The 12,761-nt window shown below is 46.2% G+C and overlaps 1 protein-coding gene across 1 annotated transcript in view; it reads right to left on the bottom strand.

Annotated features, from left to right (window-relative positions):
• SYN3 (synapsin III) overlaps nt 1-12,761 on the bottom strand; it is a 260,554-nt gene that overhangs the window by 165,361 nt on the left and 82,432 nt on the right. The window lies entirely within an intron of this gene.

Below are 12,761 nucleotides of genomic sequence, written 5' to 3'. Positions count from 1 at the left end.
CAAGAAAACAAAATAAAGCTCTCTCCACCAATCCTTTATTTGGTTGCATGGAGATGTTTCTTAAAAGATCTGAGTAATCAAAAGAGACACTCACTAGACAGAGAGTCTTCTCCAGCAGTGGCTCTCAACCTTTCCAGTCTACTGTACCCATTTCAGGAAGCTGATTTGTCTTAAGTAACCCCAAGTTTCACCCAACTTAAAATCTACTTGCTTACAAAATCAGACATAAAAATACAAAAAAGTGTCACAGGACGCTATTATTGAAAAATGCTCACTTTCTCATTTTTTACCATACAATTATAAAATAAATCAATTGGAATATAAATATTGTACATTCATTTTAGTGCATAGTATATAGAGCAGTATAAACAAGTCATTGTCTGTATGAAATTTTAGGTTGTACTGACTTTGCTAGTGCTTTTCACAGCGCCTCTTGTAAAACTAGGCAAATACCTAGATGAGCTGATGTACCCCCTGGAAGACCTCTGCATACTTCCAGGGGTACACATACCTTGGTTGAAAACCACTGTCCTACACTATCCAATTTGAGTGCTGGGCAAAGAAAGCATGAACCTGATGTCTATCATATAAGCATCTCTTGTGACTAGATTCACCTGAGAGGGTCTGTCACCAATCTCACATGCATGCAGCATGATGCACACAGAATGAAATAGAGAAGGGTTCATCTCTTACTTCCCCATTTATCTTGGAGTTCTGATGAAAGTATTTTGTGCAAGTCTATTAAGTACCTTCATTTGGATCCCCTTCGCAGAATTGCAATCACTGGGTCACCTTAGCAAACATTTCTGTTCACTAAATTTAATCTTGCACTTCCTGGTGAAGGGAGATTATTTTGGAAATTAAAGGATGATTCCTGTATGAAAAAATACTGCCAGTTTGTAAAAAAAAAAACAGTCTGAAGGGCATGTGCCAGACACAGGCCACATACTGAAATGGCAGCTGCCCTTAGATTTGTAGACAAACACAAAGATTTCCGTTTCTAAATTGTGTGGGATGAAATTCAGTGTTTGAGAAAATCCAGAAATCTTCCATTGGTGGCATAATCACATCACTAGTACCACCACCCCCTCGCACACATCAGCAGATAAGAGGAAAAATTTCACGGCTAGAATAATTTTTGTTGGCAACAAGGGTGTTGATCTAGAGGAAAGAGGACAGATTGCGTCTCTTAACTACTTGGACTACCCCTGCACATCCCAGAGAAACAAAACAAAACACTGTTTTGACTAGCAGAGTGAGAAAACAGAACTTAAAAGTTACACAGAGTGAAATGGAGACACAGAGAGAAAGATCAACACACCGGCGAGAGAGAGAAATGCGTCACAATGGGTGCACACACAGCACATGCAGATCTACAAACAGACGCTGTATACATGTTACTCTAGGAAAATAACTAAAGCTACTGAATAATTGTCTGGATGACATATGGTATATTTGCTTGTAGTTTGCCTTCTTTTTGAAGCATTAGGAATCGGCCACTGCTGTAGTAATGGGTGTGATAAACATGTGCTGGAAAAGGACTGAACTATTTTTTGCCCACCCTCACCATTATAAGATGGGGCAGAATTGCAAAAAATTTACATCTTTCATATTGACCTCAGTAGCAAATGTTACATGTGTGATCGGCACGATACTGTACAAGAGACATCAATGGATTAACCTAGTACAGCAACTCTTATCTTCTTGTTTAGATAAGAACATAAGAATGGCCATACTGGGTCAGACCAATGTCCTGTCTTCCAACAGTGGCCAATGCCAGGCACTTCAGAAGGAATGAACAGAACAGGTAATCATCAAATGATCTATCCCCTGTCGCCCATTCCCAGCTTCTGGCAAACAGAGGCTAGGGACGCCATTCCTGCCCATCCTGGCTAATAGTCATTGATGGACCTATCCTCCATGAATTTATCTAGTTCTTTTTTGAACCTTGTTATAGTCTTGGCCTTCACAACATCCTCTGGCAAGGAGTTCCACAGGTTGACTGTTGTGTGAAGAAATACCCCTTTTTGTTTTAAACCTGCTGCCTATTAATTTCATTTGGTGACTCCTAGTTCTTGGGTTATGAGAAGGAGTAAACAACAACACTTCCTATTTACTTTCTTCACACTAGATACTTGACACATTGACAAGGAGAATATGTCAAGTATCCTCCCTGTATGTGTGTCCTAAATTGAGAGGAATGTTATTGTCAGCAGTTCAGATAGCTTATTCCTTGCACCTAAGGGCCCACCCTTACTCATGGTCAGTAGTACCTCAGTCCATAAGTAGGCCTATGGATTTCAATGAGACCACATACACTGAGTAGTCCTATGCTCTGTAAGCATGGGTGGCACAATCTGGGCCCTTACTATTCCTACACAATCATGCATGTGCAGTAGTGTGACATGCCTAAGCTTGCTGGACTCTTCTATGTCAAAAGTTACTGCAGTAGGAAGAGTTTAAAAAGAAAAGGAAAAGTGCATCTTAAGGCTGAGGGTAAAATTGTCTAACATGGCTAGGAGTATGTCTACACAGCAACTGGACACCTGCGGCTGGCTCATGCTAGCTGATTTGAGCTTGGGCTGCAGGGCTGTTTCATTGCTGTGTAAGCTTCTGGGCTCAGGCTAGAGCCCGGGCTCTAGGAATCTGCGAGGTGGGAGTGGGTTCCAGAGATTGGGCTCCAACCCAATCCCTGAAGCCTACACAGCAGTCAAACAGCCCCACAGCCTGAGCTCCGTGAGCCCGAGTCAGCTGGCCTGGGCCAGCCGTGGGTTTTTCTTAGCTGTGTAGACATACCCTGAGTTACCTAGGAGCCTAAGTCCCATTGAAAGTCAATTGCACTTAGGTCGCTAAGTGATTCGGAATTTTTTTACTCTGAGTCTTCAAATCTCCCCCACCCTGTGAAGAGGTGTAAGCTGTCTTACAAAATTGTGGATATTACTGCACATCATTACCCTGTATGAAATCCTGCAGTGTTTTGTACTGTAGCTTTTATAACACAGTGATTGTTACAATTGGCTAATGCATCTGGACTGGTGTGGTTACAGCAACACTTTTACATAATTCTGAGATCCTGAAAATTCATTTTTTTGTTTAGCCTCTGTGAAATAGCCCAAAACAGTTCAAGTTGTGCATGTTGTCAATGCAAATTAATTTTCCATCCCTCCAAAAAGAAAAATTGTTTTGAAATACTGAAAAATTCACAATTATCATTCAAAAATATGAGCGTACTTTTGAGCCTCAATTCATTCAACAGTTGGAGGAATCATTCCAGACTATTGAAGGAAAACCCCCACAAAATCGTGAAAGTTCCTCATGAAATTGGATCATGTTTGAAAATACAGACAAAATGTGAAAAACCTCATTTCTTAACATTACCTAATTTCATTTTTCACACATCCCTACAGTTATGTCTGTCCAGTAAGTTTCCAATAACCTTTGTCAAACAGATTCCTCCTTTCAGGATGCCTATTTTGCAATCAAAATGCAACAAGGGAAAAATATCTGTCCCCAAGAAAAGCTGTTGGTGTCTCTGTCTCCTAGCGATCATAAAATCTTTTGCTCTTACTGCCAGAGAAGCTCTCAATAAGCAAAGGCATGACAGAAACACATACCTGAGCCAGCTCCAACCAGATAAAGCCACTAGCTGTGCCAAATGCCAGTTTGATATCTTAGATTAAGTAAATTGCTTTGTGGATTTAGGGTTTTTTTGTTTGTTTGTTTGTTTGTGTAACAGGGTGCACTCGCCTCTCCTGAGCAGGGCTGGATTAACGCAGGGGCTTTGGGGGCTGCAGCCCAGGGGGCCCTGCAGGCCCATGGACCAGATATGGCCTGCTACTTCTTTTCATCTGGCCCGCCGGCATGCCCCTGCTGCCCCTAGGCGAGGGGCGTTCAGGGAATCTTTGCGTGCTGTCCCCATCTCCATCCCCAGCTCCGCAGCTTCCATTGGCTGGGAACTGTGGCCAATAGTAGCTGCGGGGACAGCGCCTGCAGGCACGGGCAGTGTGCACCGGCAGAGCGGCCTGGCCCCTCTGCCTAGGGGCTGGACATGTCGGCCACCTCAGGGAGCAGAGCAGCATGGAGCCAGGGCAGGCAGGAATCCTGCCTTAACCCTGCAGCACCACCGACCAGGAGCCGCCTGGGTAAGTGCCTCCCAGCTGGAGCCTGCACCCTAACCCCCTACCCCAGCCCAGCACCCCGTCCTGCACCCAAACTCCCACCCAGAGCGCAGACCCCAAGCCTCCTGCCACACCTCAACCCCCTGTCCCATCCCTGGCCACAATCCCCCCATCTGCACCCCCCCACACACCTCAATCCCCTGCCTCAGCCCATTCCCACACCCCAAACCCAAGGGACCCCACAAAATCTAATAGCCCCAGGCCCACAGGAAAGTTAATCCCTCCCTGCTCGCAAGCACCCCCCTGGCTGAGTGCATGTGCCTGCACACACTCTCTGTGTTTGTGGTGGGTCTTCACTGACTCAGCCCTCCAGCCGAGTTACACACAGTCTGTGTAATAAAAGCAAAGCAAGCCCCTTCCGGGGTACAAGTCCAACAGGGGCCTCTCTCAGTGCCCTCTGTAACATCTCTCTCAAGTTGTCTGGAATAGAACAGGGCTCCTTCCCTGGAGGCAATGTCTTCATCCTCTCAGGGCCTTTCTTCAGTTGGGCCACTATAGGTCAGTTCCCCTTCTGAAGTGCCTCAAAGTCCATGCCACTTTCCCAGTGGCTGGTGGGATGAACCTGGCCCGCCCTCTACTCTGGGTCCCAACCCAGGGACCCTATAAATAGCAGCTGTCTGCCACATCCCTTTAAATAAACTGCATTGCTGCTACAATTCCCTAGGCCACTTCTCCATGGCTCCACCACATTCTTCACCCTTACAGCAAGGCTTTATCCTGGTGGAGTCCCAGTAGCCAACCCAGAGCTAATTCATGTTCCCCTCAGCCTCTGCCCGCACTGCTATGTCCCAGGTCCTGTAGCTTTCTCAGCCAACCAGAGCATCCTCCAAGTACAGCAAGGAACTGAACTCAGTCTGGCCTGCAGCTCTTCTTATACTAGCCTGCTGGGCCTCAATTGGCTGCTTCCCACACAGCCACTCTAGGCAGCTTGGAGGGCCTCTCTACTGTCCTTTTCTGGGGTGGGATGTGGCAGGGCTATGAGGCCTGCAGTTGGGGGCCTCAGGGGCCTACTCCACCCCATCATAGTTTGTTTGTTTGTTGGGGTGTAGGTGGTGGGGAAAGCAGGGTATTTCAAAAAAGTGTTTAAGTGGTTTCCTTGATTTTCCTGGGACTGCTAGGGTTGTAGGAGACAGTATTTACCAGAGGTAAAGCAAGGCAGAATCACACTCAGATTAACTACAGCAGAGGCAATGGCAGAGCCAATTTCTCCTACACACTTCTGGCAGCCAGCTTCATTTTGTAAGGCACTGACTTGTTTCTTTTCTTTTCTTTTCTTTTCTTTTCGACTTCTAAAAATATGCCCGTCACTTATATCTCTAGGCTCTTGCATACTAGCACACACAGAATTACGAAAATGAGTTGACACATGTCAGCTAAACTTACCCAGTCTCAATGCCCGACTCAAACTGAAGGCAGAAATATGTCACACCATCACCTTCCCCAGCAAAAGCCAATGTCAACAAATGGGCTTTTCACCAGGCCCCAAAAGTCAACAATCTCAGGCTCAGTCAGACCAACAGTGGAAGCCAGCTTCAAAGTCAAGGGCCTTGTATTGAAAATGCCTTCTCAGGAGCCCTAAGTATTCAAAACTAGGGACTAGGGAGGTGATTTCTCTGGGAGGGAAGACCCAGATTATATAGAGCTTTATAGATCAGTATCAGCCCCTTGAATTGCAGCTTGAAGAGAACAGGAAGCTAGTGTTATTTACTGATCATTTGTATCAATTTACTGCTGTTGACACTGCTAAGCAAGAAGGCCATTACACCCTGCACTAGGTATGTCTAAGGTGTGTCTATATTACAAAGTTTGGTCAACTTAAGTTACGCTGGCTTTCAGCTGATGACTTTTGTAAGTCACTTGGGTGGTGCATGCACACTTGACTGTTTGCATCAGTGCTGCACATCCTCACCGCATGCAGTTGTGTCAATAGAAAATGCGGTGCACCAGGGTAGGTACCCAGTGTGTCTTGCACCATAGTCTGGTGCAATACCCTGTGGGGCATTTTCACAGTGCTTTGTGGGATACCAGCAATTCACCCAGGGATTTGTGGGAACTAGGAGTTAAGTTCCCACAATTTCACTTTCTCCATCCCATACTACTTATTCCATCCCATAATTTCCACACCTTTTTAAAAATTCCCACAGTCCCGCACTCTGATTTTCAGTCTCCGCCATCTCTGTGACAGAAACGTGTACCCTGCACAGCTCAGCACAATTCTCATGACCACTGTTAATACAGGATGCACAATTGTCCTGTATTTGCCAAACTTCAGGAACTACTACAACAACCAGCGTTGTGGTGATGCAGATGAGCTGCTCAAGGACGATGAATGGATGATGGACACAGCAAATAAAAATGTCAGGTTGTTGCTGGGATTCATGAAGCAGCTCCACATGGTGGGTAGGTGCTTCTGGGCCTGAGAAATGAGCACTGATTACATTGTAAAGCAGATATGGGATGACAACCAGAGGTTGCCGAACTTTCTGATATGAAAAACCATATTGCTGGATCTGCGTGCCGAGCTCTCGCCCCAGCCTTCCAGCGCAGGGACACTAGAACAACAGCAGCGCTGACAGTGCAAAAGTGAGAGGCGATGGTGCTCTGGAAGCCTGCAACACCAAATTGCTATTGGTCGGTAGGGAATCAGATCAGAGTTGGAAAACCCAAAGCAGGGGCCATTGCCATCCAAGTATGCAAGGCCATTAAGCATCTCATGCCACACAGAACTGTGACTCTTAATAACGTGTAGGGCAGTGGTTCTCAAACTAGGGCCGCTGCTTGTTCAGGGAAAGCCCCTGGTGGGCCGGGCTGGTTTGTTTACCTGCCGCGTCCGCAGGTTCAGCCGATCGCAGCTCTCAGTGGCTGTGGTTCGCCATTCCCGGGGGCGGCGGGAAGTGGCAGCCACTACGTCCCTTGGCCCGTGGCCACTGGGAGCTGCGATTGGCCGAACCGGTGGACACGGCAGGTAAACAAACCAGCTCGGCCCACCAGGGGCTTTCCCTGAACAAGCGGCAGCCCACTGGTGTAGGGAATAGTAGATGGATTTGAAGCAATGGTGCTCCTGAACTGCTATGGGACAATAGATAGCAGGCATATCCCTGTTCTGCATCACCCCATTGTGCCAATGAATACATAAACCAAAAGGGGTACTCTTCCATGGTTATGCAAGCACCAGTGGATCATCAGAGGCACTTCACTGATATCAGTGTTGGCTGGTCAGGGAAGGTGCAGCAGGACTTTTCCAAAAGCTGCAAGCAGGGACATTCTTCCCTGACTGGTGCATTCACATTAGGGAGGTTGAAATGCCAACAGTGATGCTGGGGCACCAGGCCTACCCCATGCTCACCTGGTTCATGAAGCCGTACACCAGCCACCTTGAGGTAAGATTCAACTGCTAGCTAAGCAGGTGCAGGATGACTGTTGAATGAGTATTTGGTCAACTCAAAGCTCACTGGTGCTGTTTAATGACTAGATTGCCCCTTAGCAAGGCAAACATTCCAAATGGTATTGCTGCATGTTGTGTATTACACAATATGTTGTGACGTGAAGGGGAAGGCTACTAGCAAGGTGGAGGGGTGAGATGGACCAGCTGTCTGCTCAATTTGAACAGCCAGGCACAATTAGAATTGCCAATCATGGAGCTATGCTGTAGAGAGAGGCCTTAAAAGACCATTTTAACTGTCAGCCACCGTAGCGTTGTGTCATGCTTTTGGGAACTTGTGTTCCTCCACGTGTACAGACCTAAAGTGTGGGTGGTTTAATGATTCCTGTTATGAACTGTGTAATGATTGCTTGGTGCAAACTAATAAATATACTTTGAATTTCAAAAAATAAAACTTTATTGTGCACATATACACAGGAAACAAAGTTAAAGTGTAAATAAACAAGTTAAAAACATTTTAGCATCACTGTGAGGTGACCCATATTTATGACTAACAAGTAAAACAATAAACGTACATATTTACATATTAAAAACATATTACAATGTTTCATTCATGGTAAAAACAAGTAGTGCACTGTGCTTGCTGGCTGATCCTGTAGTTATCACTGGTCAGTGTAAGTATATGGTTCTCCTCATTCTCCCCTGGCATGGAGGAGCAGGGTAAGGGTTCATACCATGCTGCCACCTGTTTTGCTGGGGGGTACAGAAAGCAGCAACCAGGGTTTTTCTATGGAATGGAAAGGCTGCTGTGTGCAGGGTCTTTGGGCATTTACCTCAATAATGTTCTGCAACATCGGTGTGCGTTGTCTGAGCAAAGCCATAATGTCCTGATGCAATTCCCGATGCACATCTCTATCCCTTTGCTTCTCCTCCAGCATCCGATCTCTCTCTGCCTGGTCCTTCACCTGGCTCTTGGCCGTTCGGCCCCTCTGATCCCTGTGTTCATAGACAGTCTGCAACCGTAGAGGATTGGAGGATCTCACTAAACATATCCTCGCTGGTTCACTTCTTTCTTCACCAGATCTGAGTCAGATGTTCAGCAGGCAGGGAGGGGACATCTCTCAAGGCCACCATAGCAGAGGCTGCTGTTAAAAACAGATAGATACATGATTAGATTTACACTTGTAAGAGAAAGGGAATGATAAGTCTCAAAACTCCTTTACTTTAGTCCCATAAAGACCGTTCATAAATAATGTGAACATTAGCTTCAAAGCGCCTTGTTTTGGCACCACTCTGCAGCTCAAGACATGGTGAATTTGGATTAGCAGGTGAGAGAGGGGAAACTGTGGCATGAAAGGTTTAGATGCTGGGTGCCCCAGAGTATGAATATAAGAAAAGTGCAGTGAATGTTGCCAATATTTTCACAGGCAGTGGTGATTTTGGCTGGTATTTCACTCCTGAGGGTGACAGAGGTACAGAGAATGCTGCTGCGACTGGCATCCCAAAGCCACCTTGGCCTGTAGCTGAGAGGGTTGCAGAGTATCTCCATGAAAGTTAATTTGAATCTGTTACAGAGGAAAAAAGGGACATCCCTGTTCAGATTAAACACTGCCTCTACCTCTATCTAAGCACAAGACAGTGGTTTATTGCGGACTGTGTAATTCTGACTGCTGTGCTCATCTGTTGGAATTCATTTCCTAATGTAGTGGTTGATTGAAGTGGCAACTATGTATGCATTCCAAAGCATGAACTTTAATTGGATACCCCGTGCAAGGAATCAAAAGTTAATTCCTTTGTTCTCTAAATGTGCAGATGGGATGAATGCCATTTGTAAGCAAGGCAGAAGGGAAGAGGGAAGGAAGGCTTTGGTCACTGAAAAAAGAAACAAACATGCTTATATAGAATAATGCATCTATACACTAACCTGAGCTCCTTTCCCCTTCATTACTGGGCTCATCCATGCTCGCCTGGCAGGACTGGCTCGATTCCACTAGAGTTTTGAAGAGTTCCTGGCTCACCACATGGTGTGTGTCCCCCACTTCCTCCTCTTCAGGGGTTTTCACTCCCCGTTTTCATGATGTGTCCACAGTCACATTCAGGGTGTTGGTGGGGTTCCCACCAAGTATGGCAAGCAGTTTGTTGTAGAAATGACAGGTTTGCAGGATGGCCCCAGTGCTGTCGCTCTCGCTCACCTTCTGATATGCCTTGAAGTTCCTTGGCTTTCACCCAACATTGATGCTCATCCCTGTCATGCCTCAGGTTTCTGATGCTCTGTGCGATCAGCACATAGACGTCTATATTGCTTTGGTTGGTCCTTAACTGGACTTGCACAACCTCTTCTCCCCATAATCTGGGGAGCTCCAGGACATCTGCCTGGTCCAGGCAGGAGCACATCTAGGTGTAGCTCTCTTTGTGCTGAGCCGGCATGGTCAGACACTCACAAAGGCCGGCTAGTTGGTGTGATCGCCAAGGTGGGCAACCAGGAAAAGGCATTTCAAAGACACACATCGGTTTTTAAAGAGGGAGTAGACTTCCAGTCTCTGTGACCCCTGCCAGTGGAGTTCAAAGTTGTGATCAGAGTGGCCACTATTGCAGGGGAAAGGGACATCATGGAACAGCTGCTGGAGGACTATTAGGGTTGAGCAAGTAATTCAGTGTCTACACTAGCACTACGTTGATGGAAGTAGGTCGATTTTGGCTCTGCATCGTTGTGGGCGGGGCTATTGTGTTGATATAATGGGGTGCTTGTATTGACAGCAGACAAGCTTAGGTGTAGATGCATGCAAAAAAAAGTTGAAACAAGGCGACTTAGGTCAGCCTACCTTTGCAGTGTAGACTCAGCCTAAACAGGCTTTAAGAGAACAGTAACTCCTTGCTTAATGTTGTATTTATGTTTCTGAAAAATGCGATGTTAAGTGAAACGATGTTAAGCGAATCCAATTTCCCCATAAGAATTAATGTAAATAGAGGGGGGGTAGGTTCCAGGGAAATTTTTTTCACCATACATACATACATACACACTCAGCCGAGTGCTAGTTCATCATTTAGCAGTAAGGCAGTCCCTGGGAAATACCCCACCCTCTTACACCCTCTGACGTCACCACCTCAACCAAGCTTCACAATCATCATTGCTGTGTACAGTGTTAAACTGTTTGTTTAAAACTTATACTCTGTGTGTGTGTGTTATATATATATATATGTATATATATATATGGTGAAAACACTGTGTGTATATACACACACACACACACACACACACACCATATTTTTTTCACCATACATACATACATACATATATATACATATATACATACATATATATATATGTGTATGTATGTATGGTGAAAAAATATGGTGTGTGTGTGTGTGTATATATATATATATATATATATACACACACACACACACACACACTATAAGTTTTAAACAAACAGTTTAACACTGTACACAGCAATGATGATTGTGAAGTTTGGTTGAGGTGGTGAAGTCAGAGTGTGGAAGAGGGTGGGATATTTCCCAGGGAATGCCTTACTGCTAAATGATGAACTAGCACTCGGCTGAGCCCTCAAGGTTTAACACATTGTTGTTAATGTAACCTCACACTCTACAAGGCAGTACAAATGGAGTGAGGGGAGACAGCATGGCAGAGAGAGACAGAGACACACACCCTGTGTGTGAGAGAGAGATGTGCATTGCCCCTTTAAGTACGCTGACCTCCCTCTTAAGTACACTGCCTTGTTAAGTAGATCAGCAAGTTGGCTGCTCCCAGGAAGCTCCCTCGCGGCCCCCCCCATGGAGATAGGGTAAGTGGGGGTGCAGGAGCAGGGGAGAGGGAGAAACCCTGACATTAGCCCCCCCTCTCTCCATGCTCCGCACAGCAAGCAGGAGGCTCCTGGGAGCAGCTCCAAGGCAGAGGGTAGGAGCAGCACATGGCAGTGGGGGGAGGGGCAGCTGAACTGCTGGCAATTGATAGCCTGCTGGGCGGCTGCCACACAGGGAACTTAGGGGAGAAGGGAGCTGATAGGGGGGCTGCCGGTCCACCCTGGTTCCAAGCCCCCACCAGCTAGCTCCAATGAGCTGCTCTTCCTGCAAGCAGTGGACAAAGCAGGCGGCTGCCAAATGACGTTAGAAGGGAGCACTGCACAACTTTAAACGAGCATGTTCTCTAATTAATCAGCAATGTAACAATGAAACAACATTAACCGGGCTGACTTTAAGTGAGGAGTTATTGTACCCTCATTTGCAGCTCACTATAATCATTAGGACAGGAAGTCACACAGGCAGAGATAACAGTGAGTAATACGTGCAAACAGTGCATCAAATGCAGATGAAAGACTCACATGGTCTCTGATACCATCTGGGACTTCAGGAATAGTCTAGGATCCAGAGATGCCTCTAAATTGAAAACCCTATTGACAGCACCCTCAAGCCCTAGGTGCAGACATCCTTGACAGAGGCTCAAGATGCTTCCACAACCTACCCGGCACTAGAGTCACTGGGTATTGCTGCATGCTCAGACTTTGTAAAATCTGGCCACTTACTTAGGTGTCTAAATATGGATTTAGGAGCCTAAGTTTAGGCTCCGATTTTTGTAAACCTTTGGCATTATTTTATCCTTGGTCTTAGTGATGAGACTGACTGTCAGGAAACAGGGACTGCAGAAGAGCCAGGTCTCCTGCAACCTCATGAGTGTAGTGGGCCTGTAATAGGCTGCCTACTTAGCTACAGGTTTCAGAGTAGCAGCTGTGTTAGTCTGTATCCGCAAAAAGAACTGGAGTACTTGTGGCACCTTAGAGACTAACACATTTATTTGAGCATCAGCTTTCGTGGGCTACAGCATCTGATGAAGTGGGCTGTAGCCCACGAAAGCTTCTGCTCAAATAAATTTGTTAGTCTCTAAGGTGCCACAAGTACTTCTGTTCTTTTTACTTAGCTACACCGTCTGATTGGGTGGAAGAGTCAGCAAACTGGCTCTTAAGCCCAGCAGCAGTTCAGTGGCCACTCAAAGCATTCACCTATAGCTCCTGCTTATTCCCAGCCGTGTTCTTGCCTCGGTTCTGACCATCGGCTCCAATTCTTGACTTCTGACTCCAGTTCTGATCCTTGGCTCTGGCCTCTGATGCCTGCTCCAACCACTAGGCCTGATGCCTGCTCCAATTTTAGGCCTGACCGTCTAGGTCCTGGCCACTGACACTGACTGT

This window comes from Chrysemys picta, chromosome 1 (genome assembly GCF_011386835.1).
Source record: "Chrysemys picta bellii isolate R12L10 chromosome 1, ASM1138683v2, whole genome shotgun sequence".
Lineage (NCBI taxonomy): Eukaryota > Metazoa > Chordata > Testudines > Emydidae > Chrysemys > Chrysemys picta.
Note: the sequence above shows the minus strand (reverse complement) of the source record. Positions and strands in the feature narration are given on the sequence as shown.